Source organism: Ambystoma mexicanum, chromosome 4q (assembly GCF_040938575.1).
Source record: "Ambystoma mexicanum isolate Mex_15411 chromosome 4q, UKY_AmexF1_1, whole genome shotgun sequence".
Taxonomy (NCBI): domain Eukaryota; kingdom Metazoa; phylum Chordata; class Amphibia; order Caudata; family Ambystomatidae; genus Ambystoma; species Ambystoma mexicanum.
The window spans coordinates 399,653,485-399,677,078 of NC_090928.1; positions in this window are offsets into that span (position 1 = coordinate 399,653,485).

The window sequence follows — 23,594 nt, forward strand, 5'->3', positions numbered from 1 at the left end:
GTTATGCAGGTTTAGTGGCATTACTCTGTTTATATGGATTCATAAGAGTTGTACATGTACTGTGAATAAAATATGCATACCTGTAGTTTGTATTCATGCATGTGGATATGCATGCAACTGTAAGTAGAAATCTTGGAGACTTGTAGAGCACTTTTTGTAGTAGGTGCTTTCGAATGATATGAGACTTGTACTCAGAGTGATCAACAGTACATTTGAAGTGTGGAACTCTGATGATGGAGTTAGATGAAGAGGTCTTGGATGTGATTGGTGGATGGTTGTGTGACTGCTTAGCTGTAGCCAATGAGGGAATGGTACCGAGAGTGATGTGGAAAGGGTAGAAGGGCTGGCTAAGAGTGACACGCCGCGCAGACACCGCGACTGTCTGCAGAAAGGGCGTGCCGCAGCCGGGGTTTTCCAGCAAATCCAGCATGGAAAGGGGACTGTAGGGATCAGCCAATCAGATGTTGATGTTGTGGATTTGTGTAGAAAGAGACTGTGTGTAGTGAAGATGGCAGAGGTGGAGAAAGTCTGGGTGTTGGTGCTCGGAGATATGTTTGTACAGCTAATTCTACAAGTTTGTGAAGATATGGGCAGCATGAACAGTCCCCATCTGGTCGTTTTGCACTATGGTGCTTTCCATTTGGGCCAAGTCAGTGCCCCTGCTTTGTTGGCAGATTTGGAACAGTTGGTTCAAGCAGTAATGAACATCCTTCCAAATGCAAAAGTATTTTTTTCTGGATTACTACCTAGGGCAATGTGGGAGAATAGTTCTGTTTTTTGTCCTGAGCAAAACATTACTAGGTGTGCAATCAACCGAGGCATGTGTGCTTTCATGCTTAGAGCTGGTAAGTTTTTCTGTAATAATGAGAATATTGATTTGAGTAATGCTGTTTATTTTGAAGAACTTGGCATTTCCTTATCAGTTTTGGGAAATGCCATGCTGTTTTGGAATGTAAGGGTTGCTTTGGAGAAGGTTATGTGAAGATTTTACTAGTAAAGTAAGAAGGAAAAAAAAAAACAAAAAAAAAAAAATAGGTGTCTGTCAGGGATCTGCAAAAAAACCAAAAAAAGGCTCTTTTCAGAGCCAACCTCAAAGGGGAAATGGGGTACACTATTTAAATTTCCATTCACCACGCTCAGATTACCGATATGTCCGCAGACATGGTGGTTGTCTGTGGACAGCGCATATTACATACAGGGATTCTGGGGTGGAGAGGCATGCAAATGAGAATGAGCAGAGCTAGGGATTGGTTGATAAAGTATACTGGGTGTGTTGCGTAAGGAGAGATTTTGTCAGAACGTCTTTTTCCTGAGAGAAGAACAGATAGCTATGGCTGTGTGTTTCCGAAAACAGATTATCTGGATTTTGGGAGACTCATGGATACATTGGATGGAGGTGCATTCAGAACCTTGTGGAGTAGCTGCTAATCTTGGATTCCCTCATGTGGAAGTGCACTGGCATGGAGTGCATGGAATGAAGTGGCTGGACTTGGTGCCTCTCTGTGCTACTTTAGAGACAGAGCATCATCCAGACATAATTATAATTCATTGTGGAGGGAACAGTTTAGGACATGTGTCTGGAATTTCTTTACAATTTGCAATTAAAGAAGGACTTGGGAAGGTCATGGACATGTTTCCAAATTCCCAAGTAATTTTTTCTCGCATTGCGCAAAGACAAATGTGTCTGCCTTCTTCTTCATTTGGTCAACAAATGGAGAACGCGAGATGCAATGTCAATAAGGCTGTTTGTGCCTTTCTAAGAGATGTTGGCCTGTCCTCTTTTCACAATGAATATATTATATTTCATAGCACATACATTTTTCGCAGAGATGGAGTCCATCTTACATATGCTGGCAATCAGATTTTTCAGAGAAATGTACAAAATGCATGCAACCTTTTCTGGAATTACAGTCATCTATTTCGCAGTAGATGTTGACGATTTCAAGTTTTTCAAAAACACAAAAACACCACCAAAAGGCTCCTTTCAGAGCCACCACTTCCTCCCAGAGAAAAGTGCATTGGTTTTGCTAGGGCAGCACCCTAAAATGTTATATGTCCTAGGACTGTCCGCGGACTTCGAAAAAATGCACAGGGCCCTGCATCGCAGTACATACACAATATTGTGACCCTTGAAAGGTAAGGGTCAACAGCATCGTGAATGGCCTGTGAGGCAGCTGGAGGGATGCGCTCTCCCACAGGAGTTTCTCTTGTGGTGAGAGGAGCGGAAACGGAGGATGTGGTAGAGGAACTCAACCTACTACATTGATTACAACGTACAACCTTGCGAATGTCCCCACTACGGAACAACATTAGGTGTCGCTTCATGGATGTCGTACCAAAGCTGTACGAACCACGTCTCCCACGACTTAGTACCATTTTGCAATGTTTGCAGGTGACCTTGTTCGCACATGCTTTTGGTACGTTACCATGAATGGTAAACAACCGCCACACCCAAGACTCCCGACGAGTGCTGGTAGTAGGGAGTTGCTCTCCCTCATCCTCTTCATCCTCTTCATCCTCGTTCTCTACATCTTCATGCCTATTCCCCTCTGCAGGCCCTTGGGGAGGTGGTGGTGGTAGAGTGTTTGGGGGTGGTGCTGAGGCAGATGTAGCAACAGCGGCCATGGATGCCATCATGGTTGATGAAATAATCTTAGCAAGATCAGCAAAGGCAGCAAAAGTCAATCTGCAATAGCCAGAAGTACAATGAAGATCAGCTCTGGGGTGTGGCCTTATATAGGGGTGGAGGGATACGCTTTGCGGACATATCGAACACTGAAAAAGGTTCAAAAAGTTCAAAAAAGTATGTGGAAAGGCAGGGTCATTGTCTGGCACATGTACAATGGTGAATTTTTACTGTAAAATAATTTAGATTTTCTGAAAAAGTTATTTTAAAATGTTGGGGAACCGGGCATAGTCCGCAAATCAGGACACACGCTCAGCGTGGGTGCGGTCACATGATGACGTCGGGAACACGTCCGCGAAGGGACGGGTGTCCGCAGGACTCCAAATGCACGGGAACGTTCGTGCGCATGCGCGCGGGTGTTCTATGGACAGTGTTCGGGTCCTCAAACAAATTAAAAGTGCGACACAAGTGAGACGGACAGTTACGGACAGGCGCGATGTTCGTAGGATTTACGGGTGTGGTGCGCATGTGCGTAGATGTTCTGCAGACTGTACAGACAGGTATAGTGTCCTTAAGACACCTCCATTTTGTTTGACTACGGACATCCCGGACACCACGCGTGCTCTTAGGACAGTTTCAACTTGGCTGCGGACGATACGGACAGGTATAGTGTCCTTAAGATACCTTAATTTTGTTCACTTACGGACATCCCGGACACCGGGTGTGTTCTATGAACAGTTCCATCTTGGTTGCGAATGGTACGGACAGGTATAGTGTCCTTAGGACACCCCCTTTTTGTTTATTTACGGACATCCCGGACACCGGGTGTATTCTAAGAACAGTTCCATCTTTGCTTGCGAATGGTACGGATAGGTATAGTGTCCTTAGGACATACCCATTTTGTTAATTATGGACATTCTGGACAGGCCCACTGTCTGAGGACATTTTAACTGCTTTTTAAAATAAATAAGACACAAAGGGGGTCATTCCGAGGTTGGAGGTAAGGAATTACCGGCACCGGTAAAGGTGCCGATGCCGGTAATCCCTTACCTCCGTATTCCGAGGTCCCTTTGCGGGTCCTTCCTTACCTCCTGCTTTTAGCAGGAGTTAAGTACGGGACCCACAAAGGTACTTCGGAGGTAATTACGGTGCCGTAATTTACGGTGCCGTAACTACCTCCTTCCCCATTCTCATTGAGCTCTATGGGGCAGAAATGGGAATGGGGAAGGGCAAAAGGTTAATGGGGAATTACCGGTCCCTCCAACCCTGGAATGGACCAGTAATTACTCCATTCACCATGCCGGATTTGAGACGGTTTCAGAGGCAACCATGGAGCTAATTACTCCATGGTTAGCTCCAAACCCGGAATTAGGCCCAAAGGATTTCATTAAAAGACACATAATATTTTTTTTATTATATACAGATACACAATTTATGAAAGAGAGGGGGAAGCAGAAACTGATACAAATACAGGAGGATTAGGGGTTTGCTGAGGATGGATGGGAGGGGATGAAGGGATGGAAGTCTCATCAAAACATTTTTCTTGGTGTTGAGAGTTTGGGAGAGTTGACTGGGACATGGAGAGGGGGAACAGGTACATGTGGAACAATGGTATTTATTTTTTTCTTTTATGTGGTCCTCCACAAACTGTTTCGAAGCATTGAAATTTTCCTTGAGCACGTCCATTTTTTGTTCCATGCATTGCAGAGTCTTTTCCAATGTGTCTTTTGGTGCATTCATTTCAATGTTTGTATGGTCTGTTAAAAATAAATATATATATATGTTAAGTACACATAAAGTAATGATTATTAATTTGCTTATATAGAAAAGTGTCCACCATTAGTATCACTGTCTTCAGACATTTCCTCACGTGGAACATTTTCCTCAAGCCATTCCAAAGTACTGCACATTTCTGTGTAAAAAACAAAAATATATAAATTTCAGTGTACCTAATACAAAAAGTTTAGAAATATATAAGAAAAATGAAGTTTACTTACTAGTTTCTGGTAAATTGTATTTGTACTGTTGTGTAGGTCTACTGTTGCTCCTAGCTCTGCAGTTTCTGTGAGGTAATTATGTTGGAGGCATATCTTTTTTGTTTTGGTATATTCCATTTTACTACATATGGAATTTAAATGGATGGTTGATGTGTTAGATATATAGGTTCCACTTCTTATTTATGGTGGCGCGAGTTATGGTTGCTTAGTTTACCATAACTGTCGAATTTCAAGGGTTTTTCGGTTTTACTTGGAACCATAACGTCCCTTTAACAAAGTTTTCTTTACTGAATTTCATAGGTTGTTAGTAGCGCACTTAACCATAAGGTCCCTTTAACAATGTTTTTTCACTGAACATATATATGTATATGTATGTATATGTATATATATATATATATATATATATATATATATCTGCACTATGTTTTGTTAGGTGCAGATCTTGTTCAATGTGGAAATAGAAATGCTGGACAGTTGCACAGTAGTTTTTGATGCAGATGCCTTTCTTTAACAGGAGAAATGTACTCTTAGAGTTCAAGTGTACATCTGATGTGTTGAATTGAGATGGCAGTGTTAGGTGTAGAGGGTTTGGATGTGATTGGTGGATGGATGTGTGACTCTTTGAAAGCAGCCAATGAGGGAGTGTTACAAGTGAAAATGGTAGAAGGGCTTCACTTTGTTATGGGGTGCGCAGACACTGCAGTAATCTGCGGATGGCACTTGCCACATTTGGGCCTTTCAGGGATGCCTGGCATGGAAAGGGGACTGTGGGGATTAGCCAATGAGGTGTTCTGGTTGTGGTTTACAGAAAGAGAGTGTAGTAGGTATTTTGATTGTTGTGTGTAGGGAAGATGGATGTGGCTATTGCTAAGAAAAAGCTTGCTCTGTGGATGTTGGGAGATGGTTGGATGAATAATTTGAAAAGGTATACTGAGTTGTGTGGCATCACTGGTACTATTGGTTTGGAGGTAGTGGAGGGTTGGTGGTATACAGTGTGTGGGCTAAACTGGTGAGTTTGCTATCATTTTGTAAGACTATGGCTCACTTTCAATGGCCAGACATTATTGTTGTTAATTGTGGAAAAAATAGCTTGGGCTAAGTTACTCCACCATGTTTGCAGGTTGCATTAAAAGATATGTTCTGAGGTTTAATGGAACTATTTCCATGTGCAAAGATAGTTTTTTTCAGAAATACATCCAAGGGAATTATGGAAATGCCCAAGTGTGTTTTGTGCACAACTAGACTAAGGTAGGCACCTTGTAAATAAAGGTGTATGTGCTTTTTTGAATGTTCTAGGCATGGCATCTTTTGAAAATGAAAACATCAAGTTGGATGGTGCAAACAATTTTCACAGTGTTGGACTGAAATTTACTGATTTTGGGAATCCAATGTTTCTATAAATATTGAAAATGCACTAAGAACGTTTATGTGAAAAATATGTACAGTGCATATGAAAACATTCATAAGTAGTTTTAGGAAATAAAAATCAGAAAGAAATAAAAATCAAAACTGAAAAAACAGCTCTTTTAAGAGCCACCATTGTACAATAAATTGTTTAAATCAAGTGTAAACCTCCCCACTCCCTCTAATTGGAAAATCTGATCGGACAATCTGATCGGATCTAATCGGACCGCAGGCAGGTGTGATGTCCGTGGACATCAGGGGATCAGCCAATCAGGTTTCCTGGGTGTGGTGTACAGGAAGAGAGGATAGCAGGAGTTGTGTTAGTATGAGTTGTGAGAGGATTGAAAATGTCCATAGCAATGACTTTCAGTAGGCAGAGGGTTAGGATTTTGGGGGACTCTTGGATTCATTGGTTAAAGGTGTATGCTGAGCATTGTGGAATAGCCGAAATTCTTGGAATCCCTGAATTGGAAGTGTTCCGGTATGGAGTGCGAGGCATGAAGTGGTTGGACTTGCTCCCATTTTGTGCAAATATTGTTAAATTGAAACATCAGGACATTATCATTGTTCATTGTGGTGGGAACAGTTTGGGGAACATGACTGGAATTTCCTTGCAGTTTGCAATAAAGGAGATACTGGGAAAGCTGAAGGAAATGTTCTATAAGTCGAAAATGTTTTCACACATTGCTCAGTGACATATGTGGATGTGTTCCGGTTCATTTGGTCCGCAAAAGGAAAAAGAGAGGTGCAACGTCAATAAAGCTGTGTGTGATTTTTTTCGATATGTTGGCATGACATTGTTTCATTATGAGAACATTACATTTGATAGGGCCAACATTTTCTGGTGAAATGGAGTCCATCTAACTGATGTGGGCAATCTGATTATTGTGGCAAACATTAAAAATGATTTGAAGCAGTTATTGTGAAAGTGAGAACAAATAATTAAATTCAGTCAAATGTTTTCTTAGTTCAGTTTGTAAAACCAAAAATGTAAAAATAAACATAAAAGCCAAAAACACAAAAAAGGTTCTTTGAAGAGCAACTCTTTTTGAACGCAAAACAATTAAAATGATTCTAACAGTCCCACGCCTGGAATTTTTTATAAGTACGTGGACTACCACGATGACCGCGGACTGTGCAGGCTGTACAGGGGCCTGTGACTTTTTTCTCACTTCTATTTTTTAACTGTGAAAGGTGGCTCCTAAAGGAACTGTTTTTACATTTTGTATTTTATTTCTGCTTTTCCGTTTTTTTGCAGGAGAGGGAAGTTAAGGTGGGGAAGGGAAGGGAGGCAAGGGAGGGAAGGGGCACCAACCACAGAGATGAAGGAGCAGGTGGACAGGGGAAGATGGTGGGCGTGCCTTAAATTTAAGGTTGGGGCACTGTTTCTCGTGCTTTTTGACAACTGCCTCCAAAGCAATGCAAAACTGCTCCCCCCTGCACAGTGGTGTGTCGCAGTACATGCAGAAAACTGTGACCCTCAAAAGTTAAGGATCTACAGCACCCCGTATAACCTGCAAGTCAGACAGTTAGATCCTCTGCTCCACAGTGTGTGTGCTGGCAGGAGCGGTTGAAGAAGATGGCGCGGAGGAAGATAGCCTGCTTCTCCCTGAGAAAGGAACAGCCTTTCTCAGTGCAACCGGGTGGTTAGAACGGACTTGGCGGTGCATTGATGGTGTCCCGAAGGAGTAGTGGCCAGTGTTGGCCACAAATGAGTTTCACCCCACACTCAATGCATTCAACACAAGCATCCATCAACATCAGGACCTCACTCATGGTCCTAAAGAACAAGCCACGCCCAGGACTCACTCCGAGTGTGTGTGGAAGGCACTTCCACTACATCATCTTCGTCTTCCTCTTGATCCTCCAATACATCATAATGCCTGTTCGCCTGTCCAGGCTCTCCAGATGGTGATGGTGGTGGGGGTGGTTGGGGAGCAGAAGTGGCCATAGCAGATGCCATGATGCTGTCCTCAAAGAAAGTTCTACAAAGTTCTGCAAAGCAGGTGCTGGAAGATGCTCTCCCCTGGAAAGCCACATTGAGAATGTGGACAAGTAATGGGTGGGGTGGGTGGCTTTAGGCGAACCGTCCGTGGACAATCATACTGTCTGAAAACTACTGTGTTACAAAAAGGCCTTGAAAAGTTGTAAACAATTACCAGATCAACCAAGAATGGGTCTGGGAGCTGTTTAAGGGTGAAGTTTCAACACTGAAACACACTTGATTGGCTAGAAATGCACTTTTAAACTGTCTGGGCGCACCTCCATTATGAGTGCAGACACCCCGGACAGTTGTGGTGTCCCCAGACTCATAATGGATTTTTTTAAAAGGGAAACAATACAGAACAGTAAACAAAACATTTATAGTACAAAAATATATTCAAGAAAGGGATGGAGTATCGAAATGCGAAACATAAATGGGAGAATCAGGAACCTTTGTACTATAATCATGAGGGGAGGAAGGGAGTGAGGTTTCATCAAATTGTCTTTCATTAAAATGTTCAGAATTTGCTGGGGTTGATTGCTGGAGACAAGGGGGACAGGTGATAAGGAACATTTTTATCCACATGATATTTCAAATACTCTAAATGTTCTTTGAAATCATTACTAAGTTCATCTAATTTGTTGGACAAGTTCATGGTTTGATTATTTACAGTTGGGGATAGGGCTTCTGTTTGTGATTCTGGGGATTGGGTATAATTAAACTGGGGTGTGGTTTCTTCATGAAAACTATGTACTGTAAGAAAAATAGAAATTATTATTTTAGTAAGGTGTCTGCAAAATACATTATTTGTTTACATTAAAATATCTATTGCATACCATTAGAGATGTTAACGTTGCTCGTTTCTTCTTTTGGGAAGTTCTCCTCTAACCATTCAAGTGTGCTTGCCATTTCAGTGAGAAAAAAAAGAGCTTCTGTCTCATATCACATGTTTATAAAATGAAAGCTAATAATAGAGAAATAAATACAATGCACTTACTATTTAGTGAGAATGTGTTGTCAAAATAAGCACCTGGTGTTTCTCAATATGCATAGTTGTAGTGAGGAGATTATATCAAGTGTACGGTTTGTAATTGGTGCATTCCATTGTAATGTGTGTTAAATAAAACAATAAAGAAATTGTGTAACTTTAGTGTTTGTACAAAAAGGTATATTTGCATGTTGTAAACATTAGTTGTGATTTTAGGTACATCTGTTTGTTGGTTGCTGGGTACACCTTTATTGGTCCTACCCTATGATTCTGAGACTTGTAAATGCTGCACAGCTTCCACGGACAACCACGCTGTCCGCGGACTCCATATCTGACATATTGGGGGTGTATAATATAAGGAACTTTTAGCAGATCAAAGGGGCAGGAGTAAAAACCTAGGAAATTCACAAAAAAATTTTGATAAAGGGACGTTATGGTTAATTTGTAATAACTAAAAGCCGTGAAATTCAATGAAAAAACGTTGTTAAAGGAAAGTTATGGTTGCAAGTAAAACGAAAAACCCCCAGAAAATCGCTGGTTATGATATGCTAAGCAACCATAACTCATGCCACCTCCATGCATTGCTAAGACTAACACCCAGGGCATCAAAGATGACATTACAAATGTCGTTGATGACATCACATATGAAATTAATTGTGATAAAAGGTCTCTAAAAGAGGTTGTGTTTATAATGCTAGTGACGAGATGTGAGGAGTGATCAGGAGATCTATCATGAACTACTTTATGTATTAAAGAATGTACTCATCTCAACAAAACATAATATTTGAGTGTTGTTAATACAGGAATCTAATCATAAATACGCATACGCAAGGGCTGCAGCATGCTCTACAGAAGTACAATATTTTTAATTTGGTCATTTTGGATAGTAAAATAATAAATGATACCTTGTCATATTTTTCAGTAATGATAAACATGCAATAAATAGCTAATAAATCCTAAGGCAAGTGACTTATCAACAAACAAGAAGGTTAATGTGTACATATGTAACACCTCTTAATTTGTAAAATTGTCTCTATCAGTGAACAAAATCATGTGGCCTTCATATGTCAGTGAACAAAAAGAAGAGGCCCAGATATTTGATGTCATCTGTGATGTTATCAATGACATTTGTGATATCATCTTTGATTTCCTGGGTGTTAATCTTATCAGTTCACAGAGGTGGTGCGAGTTATGGTTGCTTCGCGTACATAACTGGTGATTTTCAAGGGTTTTTCATTTCTACTACTAACCATAACATCCCTTTAACAAAGTTTTTTCACTGAATTTCATGGCTTTTTGTTAGTGCAACTTAACCATAATGTCCCTTTAACTATGTTTTTTCAGTGAATGTATATTACAGGACCTGCGGTAGTGGCCCTGTAGTTATTGTTAAGTTGCTCAAATGATAGAAAGAGCACTTTTTGGTCGGCTTAGAACATCGCCCGCCCCCCGGATGAATTCTCACGGAACTTTGCAAAAAAGTGTATGGCCCCCTCAGAATGATTCTGCAAGGTTTGGTGCAGTTTCGTCAAGTAGGGGAAAAGTTATAGGGGGGACCCAAAATAAGGAGGGGAAAACCTATAGTGGGGGGACTTAAGCTTTGTAGAAATCCTCTTAGACAAAATGGAAAAAACATTTTGTTCGCACATACAGCCCAAACCGCTGGGTGGATTTTCACCATATTTGCACCAGGAGTGGTGGCTTGGTCCCGAAAGCATGCGTCTGTAAATTTGGTGTAAATCCGCCCAGTAGCCGGTGTCCGCGGATAGTGCAGTGGGGAAAAAGTCTGGAAAACACATTTGGGGTTATTTGGGGGTCAAAAATGGGGCTGAAATAAAGACGATATGGAGCTTTTTTTATAGGTGAAAGAAATAGTTGCAGGTGCCGCCAGGTCTGTGGAAACTGCAGTAGTCAGCGGACCGCGCTGTGGACCAACAGTTTGGAAAACACATTTGGTATCATTTGATGGTTGAAAGAGGACGGGAAAGGCTGGGGCAGTGGAATACAGATGTGTCTGCGTCACCTTCGGAGTCCAATGAAATTTTTTTTATTAGAGGTGGTTCAGGGTGAGTTTTGTTATTTGAAGGTGTATTGTACACACTTGTTATATGATTTAATTCTATTGTGGTGGTTGTGGCTACTGGCCACACACACTATACTAATATGTGTATAGTAATTACAGGTAATGTAGTGCGAGTATAGAGTATTTATGATATGATAGAATTATAGAATTGAAGTGTATATGGCATTTATGATTGTACTACAATTGAGGATAGTGTTTTTGGATTAGTATTTGTTTGTACTTGTTATGGTTACTTAGTTACACACAGTAATAACTCTGGAATATTTTGTTCTTTTTCTGTGAAAAAAACAGTACAATGTTTTAAGCAGGATAGTTTAACAGATTTAATTGCATAGAATTTTACAAATACATTTACTTTTTTTGCCCCTCATAAACAGTGGGTGCTAAACTGTTGCTGTATTGACATGAAATAATCATTGGGTCTTTGGGAAAAAAATCCATAAAGGATTTTTAAAAAAACCTATTACAATCATGTGATGCTAAGTGTGAATACTATGTACCTTTGAAATGTGTTGTAATTAAGGGAATGTTTAAAATAGTTTGATACCTGATGGCATATTCTAACTATATCAGACTTTAGAAGAAGTTTTGCAGTAACAAGAACTGTGATGGCATATTTGAAGTGTATTGCAATGAAAAATATTTTTCAAGTAGTATTCTAACTATCTTGACTTTTAAAAGTACTGTTGTAGTATTATGGATTAGATAGGTGTTGGCATTTACTGACTGTAAATTCGGCTACAGTTTAGAGAGTAAATTTGGGTTGAAGGAATATTAAGGAGGCATTTGTTAGATTTGCTGGTAACCTATGATTTGGAGCAATGTAGGTGTTGTTACAGTCAAATCACCTGCTTCTTTTTTTCACATATGAAGTATAGTGACCTTAAGTGGTTGTGGCACCAGTGTGGTATATTATGTCAACTGTTGTGAAGGTTTTCATGCCAAGAGATACTTGGCCTTGAGTAAAGCCAGTGAGCTTACAGTTATTTTTGGTACCATCTGCATTGTATCTTAGAAGCATAAGTATGGCATATTTGCTGTGTGAGTTTATTGTTATGCTGGAACGATTGTCTGAATTGCAAAAAGGGAATAATATGTCATGATTTGCATTCTGCAGAAGCTAGTGAAATGGAATGGATTCACAATTAGATACAGATACATATACAACTCGTTTATTAGGGATTTGCTCTTATGAAACATGGTTGCAGAGAGTGTATCTATGTTTCTACGTGTATGAAATCTGGAAGATTTCATTTATAGGGATGTTTTTTGTTTACAGTACTTGTAGTGAGTACATTAGAAATTCTTGTGGATCTTCCTGGGTGTTTATGCTAAATTGTACCATTCCTGCACAGTAGTCCAGTTGCATAAAACACTGTAAGTGTTGTTAGGATTATTTATGGCATTTCTATGAAGGACAAGCTTTTGCAAACACAATTGGCCTGAGCAGTTTGTGTAAATGTTGTGAACAATTGGTGGCAATTGGAAGAGGAGAAGATTGATTGTTACATTTGCATGCCAATTTACTCCACTATACTCCAGTTGTGTTGCTGAATTTAAATGGACCAGAGAGCTGTGCCTCTGTATCGTTTGGTGGGCCTGCAGCTGTTTTTTGACAAGAGATATTTGTATTTGTGTCTTCTGATGGACATGCTGTTGAGTTTTTACCAGATCGTTTTGTGGTTGTATTATTTCATGGAGAAGCAGTTGGTCATTTTTTTTCCTTAGCGGTATTGCTGGAAGATCTGTAATAGGTTCTGTTTGTATCAGTTTTCTTTTTAAAGGTTTTCTTTTTGAGGTACAGGGTACCTATCTAGATGGGGGTGTAAACTGCATGTAACCTGTTGTATTCTAGGATGCAAGGAATGTCAGCATTGACTTTTTTGCATCAAAGTTAATGAGGAATAGACCATTGAGAGTACGCAGACATGAAAGTGCTACGTAACTCATACCTTCTTTAACGACTGTGCTGCCAATGTCAATCAATCCATGATCTAGGGTTAGACCTTGCGATTTGTGAATAGTGACAGCATATGCGAGAGATAGAGAGAAATGTTCTCTGCGTACGTGCATGTCTTTGAAAAGAAGGAAAGGTGCTATTGTTCTGCCAATTTTTGTAACTTCTGCAAGTTTGTGAAAGTGGATGGTGACAAACTGAATGTTGTTGTCATCGGGAAATGTTTGGAAGCCAACAACTGTATCAATTGCTCCATTGACAAAACCTTGTTCTACGTCAAGGTTACGTTTTAGAATTACTCTGCTGTTAAGACACAGAGTTAATACTTTTTCCAATCCAGCTGTGTTAGAGATACATTTGTCTAAGATATTTAGGCGTGCTGTTGCTTTTTAACACATAGCGAGTTTGTCTGCGGAGCTGACATGCAGGGTGGGTTGCATTTTGTTTTTAACATTCTCTCGTTGAATTGACTGCCGCTTGCAAGGGTTGGCATTGAGGACATGCGTTTTATATTTTGTTGAGTAAATTGTTCCATAATATCAGGAGCAGATGTGTTTCACCCATATAGCTCATGGATTAGTCTACTATTTAAGATGGGTTTTGCATCTTTAGTAAGCAGACCACTTCCAATGCTTTTTAAAATGTTAGAATAGGTGAGGTATGCAGAATGACGTATGTTTTGAGTTAGTTCTCTGTAGTTACAATGTTGCCAGAGATTTACATTCCAGTGCTGGCGAGTGTGTTACAGCATTGTTTGTGTCCTAATGTTTTGAAAATAGGTTGGCCTTTTACTGGTTTTATCTGTAGGAGGTGTCCGAAAACAATATATTGTTTTCCTCCAAACAGTTGGTCGTCGTCGGTTCTTGCATTCTGAGGTGAATTAAAGCCATCATAAGGTTAAAAACCATGCTTACTTCATCTATCAGGAGCACCTTCATTTGTTTCAGAATTCTGTGTACTTCAGTAGCAGCTTCTGCTGATGATTTTTAATGGTTTTATTTGTTTTGGTGTTCCACTGGGAGGAGCAGTAGTCGTTGTAAAGTTACACCTCCTATGTTGTAAGCAGCTAGACCTGTGGGGGCTGTTTCAACAGCCAAAAGGTTGTTGTATGTTAGGTTTTGTAGAATTGTCCTGATTATTTTAATTAAGAATGTTTTACCAGAACCAGCTCCACCACTTACATACAGGAGCAGAGGTTTATAATGTTTACAGCTACAAATTGTAATGTCATGCTTAAAACCATGTTCAATTTCTTCAATGACTTCCAGATAAATGGTGAGTTGTTCATCATTTAGCTGTGATTTCAGCACTGACAAGTCAGATTGTTTAGATTGATACATGGGGCCTCATTATGACCCTGCCGGACCGGAAAGAACGGTGATGGTAAAACCGCCACCACCGTTCTTTCCGGACCAGCTGATTAAGAGTCCTGCAGGCGGGAGGTGTCACTCCCGCCAGATCTGACCTGGCGGGTTTAACCCCACCTGCCTGCAGGTGGACATGGAAACACCAGCTCTGTCATAGACGGAACCAGTGTTTCCATTGTCCCCAAACCCATGGTGTCCTATGGGGCTCCATGGGAATGAGGACTTACACAATTCCATCTCCGGAATTCCTGGGTCACCGGGGTCATAATGCCCCAGTGATTCTGGGAATCACAGAGGCGGAATGGTAATATGGGTTCGGCGGTAACCTGCCTGTTTTTCTGGCTCAGTTACCGCCGGACTGGTAATGAGGACCATGGTATTTTCTATATCAGTCATGGCTATTTCTGCTTCATTTAGAAAGAGTGGTTCTCCAAGTGGTTCTAGGACTCCTGTAAGGGAAGGTTGACTGCCCTCAGTAGTGTCTATATAACTTTATATGATTAATTAGGCTGGGTTTGGAAAGTTTCACTAGGCTTTCTTCACAAGTTGAAACTGAATATTTGCCATTTGTATCATCTGGTGTGACATTGCTTTTGTAGGCATAGTTTTGAGCTATTTCATAGAGGCACTTTTTTTTTACCAAAGCAGTACTTCTGTTTGGGTACTATATGTCAATTAAATAGTTTTTTTTAAATTTCCTGGCTGTTGGAATTATTTGTGGCTATTGTTTCTACCTGTTGGTAGGATTTTAGAACTCTTTTTTGGGATGAAGCTCAACCAAGGTTTAGCCAGACAATGTGTACAGATTTGCCACATAACGATGTAGTTGTTAAAAAGTCTGCAACTTCATAGAACCTGCATTCTCTATGGGACAGCATTTTTATACCAAAGCTGTAACATTTTTGTGACAGTGGGACTCATTATAACTCCGGCGGTAGCCGTGCTGGTAAAAACAGCAGGCTGCCACCGGAGTTATGCTTTTTTCCTAGCGCCTGGCAATGGGGAATCACCAGGGCATTACAGCCTGGGCGGTCCCTGATGCCAGGCGCTGGATAAAGTAACTCCCCATTCCCATTGAGTCACATAGGAATCAATGGGAATGGAGAGGATGGATGCACCGGCACTGTGTGCACCAGTGCCGGTGCATCCGTCAAAGTCTGCAGGCGGGTGCCATTCCGCCCACCAGGTCAGACCTGGTGGGCGGGAGGGCACTCACCCGCAGAACTGGGAGTATGCCGGTCCGGTAACAACGGTGCCGGTAGCTTACTGGCACCGTTGTTACCGGAACCGGCACACTCCTAATGAGGCCCAGTGTTCTGTCAGATGATATGTCATCCCAGAGGTCTTTTAGCTCTGTTTTCTCAGCTAGGGTGGGATAGGCTGTGATATATCTTGCAACTGCAGTGGAATTGTCTGCAATCTAGTGTATGTCTATGCGTGCATTCTACAACAGGGCAATTATTACATAGTAATCATTGATGTACTTTTATGCTTCGTCCCTTTTAATTTTGTATGTGTTTTTAGGGGGTTTGCCTTTTACACTATGTCTAACAAAAGACATCAAGCTATTTACTTTTCCTTTTTTGCAAAGTGGTCTAGGGAAGCCAACACAACATTTGGTATAATATTTACCTTTGTTTTTATGTCTACATTGGCAGTATTTGCCACACTTATGTTTTTGGAAGTGTAAGATTTCTGTACGTAGATCACTATGTGTGGAGTGTGTACGGATGTCGCAGGTAATGTATTTTCAAATACACTGTAAAACAGTGGCATCAGTGTCATGGCCAAATTTGGGAGTAACCTTTATCCACAAAAGCATATGGATGTGTGGTGCTCCTCGGGATTGATATTCTTTTCTCAAAAGAAGTTTTGCACTTCTGCGAGCAGAGGGGTAGTTTTATTGCATATGAAGTACAGCATGGCAATGAAGCGATGGTGAAAGTACCCTGATAAATTGACAGGGTCAAGAGAACCGAGTTCTCCTGTTGTTTTTATATATATTCCATCTTTATTTTGGTTTGCAGTGTGTAAGAAGTCATGCAAGTCATCCCATGCATTCTCTGCACAACTTAAAGTAAATAACCATGTGTGTGGGCCTAGGTTCCTTGGCATACAACATACATCAGCGTGACATTGGAACCAGTATTCTTTTGTGTTCAAACATAGCTTTATTTGGCGTAAAACCATAAAAGCAACAGTACATCACAATAAGAGTTGAACATGTGTTACAAACCACATGACTTGGTACATAGATAAAAACCATTACCTAACAATGATAAATACAGCAATATTGGACGTCCTAAAAAAAATTTCATTCACAGTTCATAAGCTTTGACCTTCTTATCCAGGCTCTATGCAAATATTGAAAAATACAATGTACTGCATTCTAATCTAAAGTACTTTTGCAATAGGCAAATGCAGCGTCAAGCTGCCTTATACCCCTCAGCCGAAAAAGTGGCAATAAATAACATTTTCTCAGGCCCAAATAACCGGGACAAAAAAATGTGAAATGACAGATCAGTTCCTCTGGGTTAACACAGACTTTGATTGGGTATTTGTTACATTTGACCAGTGTGCCGTAACAACAGCCACCCTCAGGGTATTAGTGCCCAATTGAAGATATAGGGCACATACATAGGCAGGTGTCACACAGTCTAAGTAGGGCTCAATGCCCTTCACCTGCTTTACTGCAAGTACACCACTCCCGTAGACAGAATTCTGCATGCCCTTTTCATATATCTGTTCTGTGTAACAGCTGTAACTTCTCCTTTCTGTAAGAAAGCGCCCAGATGCCTTTGGCTATATAAGCTTCAAAATAAATAAATAAATACATATTTCCAGTAGATGCAACGTTACACATAATTTTAACCAATTCCCAGGAACTCATTGGCAGCACTGGGATCTTAGACAAAAGTGCAGACAAGCCTAAATCCCCCAGGCTGTTACAAATAAACCTAAACCGTGGTAGAGAACCAGAGCCAGAAACGTTAGATAAACTTGCTTAGGCATCGCCATACTTTGCAAGTTCTGGAAAGTTCTTTGATCTAGACCAGAGGTATTCAAACTGTGGGGCATGCCTCCGCATGGTTGAGGGCATTTTGCTTCGCCAGCCTTGTATAGCTCATTGGAAATGCTGGCTGAGGCACCAAATGTCTGTATGTGCGAGGGGGAGCTCCTGCGTCTCCTTGCACATATGGACAGATCAGCCTGGAGCGGGGTGTTTCAGCACCCACGCACAGGCCCCTGCAGAGGTCTGTTTAGGTTAATTTGTTTTTTATTGAAATGTGTGTATGGATACGTGTATGCTTGTGTTATGAGTGAGTGAATGGTGATGGGTGCTCCTGTTAATGATAGAGTAATTGCTGTGTGAATGTGTGTGTGTGTTAGTTTGTTTTGGTCTGCTGAGCTGATTTTGGCAAGTGTGGGGTATAGGGGGGAAGGAGGGTTGTACAACAAAGACATTTAAAAAATCAGCTCTCCTTCTGAGGGCCCTGGATCCCAGGGGACAGGGATGGTATTTTTTTACTGGATATCTATCATAGATGTCCAGTAATAAATACCATGCTTTCCCCCTTGGCACCCCAGCACTGTGCACACACACATTGTGTATGCACATTCTGAAACACTTGTGTATGAGCGCAATATAACTAAAACAACATATCATATCACACATAATCATGTTGATTGTGTCAGGCCCAGTGGGGCAGGGATGGTATCTTTTTACTGGACATCTATCATAGATGTCCAGTAAAAAATGTCATGCCTTTTCCCCTGCGCCCCTAGTACCAACTGCAAACTTTTTGGCTTTTTTCCCATTTTTCTTTTTAAAGTATGCAAAATTTGAACCCATTATTTTACAGAAAATCATTGGGAAAACCCCCCGAACCCTACTTGATTTTTTTCAAGCTCCCTCGTTGTGCTCGATCACTATGGCATTTTTGGGGGAAATATTTATGCTCCTCAACTTAAAAAATTCACCAGCCTCTACTGGCCCTCGGACTGTGTTGGGAATGGGGTCGGGAAAGCCCAGGGACTGTGGTGGGAGCAGGATGGGCAGGAGCCATGGGATAGTGGTGGAAGCAGGGTGGGGAGAGCCCAGGGTCTGTGATGGGGTGGGGAGAGCCGATGGACCGGGTAGGAGTGGGATGAGGGAGCCCAGCGACTGTGTGTTACACTTCAGGCTTCCTTGCAGAATACGACTCCTTTACAAGCTCCTCTGTGGAGCAGATACAGGTTGCCATGGCGCCTGTACAAACTACGACAGAGTCTGTGTCAGCTGACACGTCCTGTACGTGGAAGATGTATGGCAAGACACGCCCTAATACGGCTTTAAAAGCACCCTCTTTCAAGGGGCTTGTTGCTGCTAATTAGCGTTACAAGCTACAGCGGTTACGTCTGTTTACTCCTTCGTGTTTTCTCTGCACGAATTCCTAATCTGCTTACCTGGTTTTGACCCTTGTCTGGCTTCTGGATTGGCTTGCCTCCTCCTTTATTCCTGTCATGCTCGCCTGGCTTTTGACTCGGAATGTTATTGGATCCTGCTTCCTGCTGTCTCTTGCGGTACTTTATTCCAGCTAGCCGCTACTAGACGTGGAGCGACTTTGCCTTCCTCGCAGGGGACTTACTATCAACCATCCAGAATTTTTCTACGCCTTATCTGGATGCGTGTGTGCTCAGGTACATACTTGTAATTGGCAATTCCACCCCAGCTATTAATTTTCTCCACTGCCTTGCGTGGATCTTTGCCTTTTGTTGGATTCTGGGACATTGAGTGACTGTCTTGTGAACTTGTCTTCAAGTGCATATAAACGCTTTGCTGATACTGCACCAACCCGGCACTAGTGCGACGCTCGTGCCGTTCGGGGCTATTTCCCTATACTAACATTCCTGTTTGTTATTTTCTCCTATCGTTGTCTTCTGTTTCATGGACTACTTTCCATCCTCAAAATATCCATATTCAGGTTAGTTGTTATTGGTTCGATACTTTAGGAAGTCTCTTTAGAATTATTCCAACCCATTGTGCTTATTCCTATTTTTGTTGATTGACCCCTGGGAAGCTCCACTCCAATACTTACCTAGGAATTTTCCTGTAATATACTGCTGTTCTGATTACTTGGTTTATTTTCAACACTGTATAATATCTTTGTATTCCTTTGCAGCATTGGTATTGGTGGTGTGTGTTCTCCCCGCTCTTTTATTCAATTGACACCTCTGTCTGTCCCAATCGAAACAGTGGAGAGGTACATTGTAGAAAAGAGCCCCTCTTTGAGGAAGCCTGAGTCTTGTACTCAGGGGAGCTGGGATGGAAGGCTGAATATTGATTCTTGTACAACCATCATCTGCAAGGTCACTCATCTACATATTGGGCCTACTTCGGAGTGGTGAGTAACACTGTGATGGGAGCTAGTGGGGGAGCCCAGGGACTATATGGGGAGTAGGGTGCGGTGACGGCACGCAATAGTTCATAGCCATTAATACATACAGTCCATTTGGCATTTTTGAGGGCCCGTCCTGCCCAAAATTTGCTCAGGGGGGGCCGAGGTCAAAGTCTTGATTTTCAGACCTTCGGTGATGGGATTAAGATTACAATCCCAGTGCAAAAACGCAATGGGAGCACCCTTTGGTTGCATATGAAAAGACAGCAGAAAAGAGTTGTCAACCACATTTAGCTGTGCAATAACAGAGTGACCCCATAATTCAGCTCCATACGAGGTTGCAGCCCAAGCTTGGGCCCTATATAGCTTAGGTGCAGGGGTGACTGCTCCTCTGACGTCGTTATGATAAAATCTATGGATTCCTCCACTGTATTTTACTAGGGTTGCCTCCACTTTAACAAGTTGAGCTGACCATGTCAGGTATTCCGCAAACCTTATCAACTCAGACATTTAACTTAATTTTCTTACCACCGGAAGCTAGTGTGGAACCCTTATAGATATTACCACAGTTTCGGCCAAAAACCATCACTTTCATTTTTTCCATTTAAGTACCACAAAAGTTCATTGAAGGTCCTGATTAGTACCTGCAAGTTATGCCTGAGGACCCTGGGGGTAGAGGATAGTAAAACAGCATTGTCTGTGTAAAAAAGTGCTGGGAATTTAACTTCACTTGATTTAGGGGGGTCAAGACCGTGGGCTAGAAGTTCCTCAATGATAACATCTATATAAACAAAATAAAAGAGGGGCCAGCACACACCCATGGCCTACCCCTCTCTCAAGAATTAAGGGATCAGTATTCTCACTTCCCAGGCCCCATCTCGCAGGCGCTCTATTTCCAGTGTAGAGAGACTGAACATTATCCATTAAAGGACCTGGAGCTCCTTTGTCTCTCAACACAGACCATAGTTTGTGGCGTGAAACACTGTCAAAAGCAGTTCGCAGGTCCACAAAAACTCCCTAAAATTCTAGAATGTTGTAAAATGATATATTTAGAAAGCACAGCGTTCAGCCGAAAACATTGGTCAACTGTGCTGACACCTGGGCAGAACCCGGCCTGAAGATGGCTAACTTGATTACCCTCAATGGACCAACATTGTAGGCGTGACAATAACACCTTTGCATGAACCTTGCCAACAGCATCCAACAGGGATATAAGTATATAATTCCCCAGTATCTTGCTATCGCCTTTCTTGAACAGGGGCAAGATAATAGCATCATGCCAGGACTGCGGGACCACCCCTGTCCTTGCAACTGTGATGAATATTCATGTCAATAATGGAGCCCATGTACTAGGCTCATCCTTAAGCAGGTGTATAGGAATGCAGTTGGGCGCAGCGACCTTCTCGCCTCCTAAAATCTGCAATACCTTCTTCTACTTCATGTATAGAAAATTTTGGGAACGCCTCATCATTATACTATTTGTTAGGTTGAACGGGCAGTGGTAAAAAATCAACCTCTCCTACTGAGTATAATTTACTAAAATGTTGGTACCATTCTCTTGGGGGAATGTGACTAGAAACTGGGCCGACCAAAGCTGGACCACTGCCACTGCCAACCACAAGTTTCCCAAAACTCACTTGGTCACCATTCAGGCTCAAATTGTGCCTTTTTAGTGGCAACGGCAACCACTGCCTTATTTGCCTTATATGTCAAACGCAAATTCCTTAGAATGGACTTATCAATTGGAGAAGTATTTTTGAGATACGCAAGTAGGTTGTGCTTGGACGGAATGGTACGGAATTACTGAGGTAGAAAAGTCCGACCCCCAAAAGTTTGACCCCCATTTATTCGCATATATATGTGTGGGGGGTAAAGTTAATAACAATGTATATGTGTAAGGTGGAGGGGCTGTAGGAGTCTCCCCCCACAAGTCTCCCCATATATATATATATATATATATATATATATATATATATATATATATATATATATATATATATATATATATATATATATATATATATATATATATATATATATATATATATATATATATAAAGAAATGGGGGGAACAGACTTTTGGTGGTCGGACTAATTGACTCGGTTATTTCAGTCATCATCAAACCAACCTTTATTCCTCAAAAGTTTTCCCCACTGGTTTTGTAAAATAGGGCGAGACTATTTTAAGCAAACCATTGTATAATTCTCCAATATTTGATACATAAGAGTCAGGCGAACATATGCCCACAATATAGAAGTCAATGCTTCTGTAAATAATTGTTTTAGTCACACTTTAATCGAACGTTTGGATTTGCCCGAGATGGTAACCAAACTCGCCTTTTCTGAGCCGCCATAAAACGATCCCATGCTCCCATTGAGTTAAAAATAAAACATACCGGGTGGTGGTCACTATCACTGCATTTTTACTATTTCCCAGCTAGTTGCCAGATTCTAGTTAAGCCAGCCTAATTAAAACGTAATCAGTTTTTGAACTACACCGATGACCAGCATAGGTTGCTTTGGCTGGCTTATAGGGAGCAATCCTCCCATAACAAGAATGCAAACCTGCATCATATAATAGCCTACCAACCTCAGTGGCCATTCGGGGATGTCTAACCAGTTTAGCCTATTCCAACACTGGTATTCCAAAGGCCACATCCTGGTCATCCCGTAGGCCATCCAATACTTCCACTGGTTCATAATAAACATTAAAATCCCCCATTGCCAGAATCATCAGGGTGTGTTTATTGGATTTCTCATAATCCTTTATAATATGGACATCGCCCTGAGACTTTCCAATGGCGCACTCACACCATCTGTTTTATATATGTAAAACAATAATGCAGGCTTTCGTGTCATGGTGGACACCTCTAAACATAGGAGATCCACAGTGCCATCACAATTTTGTTAACTACTAAATCCAGAGTGGGGTTAATCAAAATCGCTACCACTCTTTTGTACCACACATATTTGCCAAGAGATTTGTGATACTTGACTGAAAAACTTCATCTTTATTTTTTTAAGCATTTGGTTAGCACCCATATTTAAAAAATAATACCTTGTTTTTAATGTGTGTGCAACTCCATAACATAGAGTTGCTAATTCACATTCGAACAGGAAGTGGAAAATGTTTGGTACATTTTGTCTGAATCTGCGGTCTTCAGAATACATTCATAAAAAGAGCTATATTCTGATGCACTCATTTGTGTACACCTTTCATCATATCTTCCTCCTTTTCCAGTATGTGCTTCTACATTTTTTTCTCACATACTCATTGGGGCTTGACACATTCTATATGTTTCTAATGCATCTTCGATGGTGTCTTTGGAGTGTAGTGGGTGAATTGTACACTGGTCTAAAATGTTGGCTCCAGTAACAGGATCTACATGTTCAAATTGGCCAGTTTCTGGTGAATCCTGAATTATTTTGGTGGTTTCCCTTATGTTTTCCTCCATGTTTATATCCTTGTAGTATGCATTGTTTTCTTTCAAATATTGTAAGGCTTGTCTAACTTTGTTTAAGTCGACTAGTTGTTGCCACATTTTTGTGTCTTCTGTTGGTACACCATTAACTAGTAAAATCAAAGATTGATCTTGTGCCCGTTATACTCCTGGAGATTCTACATTTTCTTTAAGATCTAATGGCAAATATACTACTTGGCCACAGATGCCTTTTAATAACTCAGATGGAGGCAATTTGGCTGTTTTTGGTTGAAGGTGTATTATAGCCTGAAAAGGGTGTATTGTATGGATTATAAAGTTATGTTGTTGGAGACCCTTTGGAAAAGGGAATATTTATAAGTTATTAGTG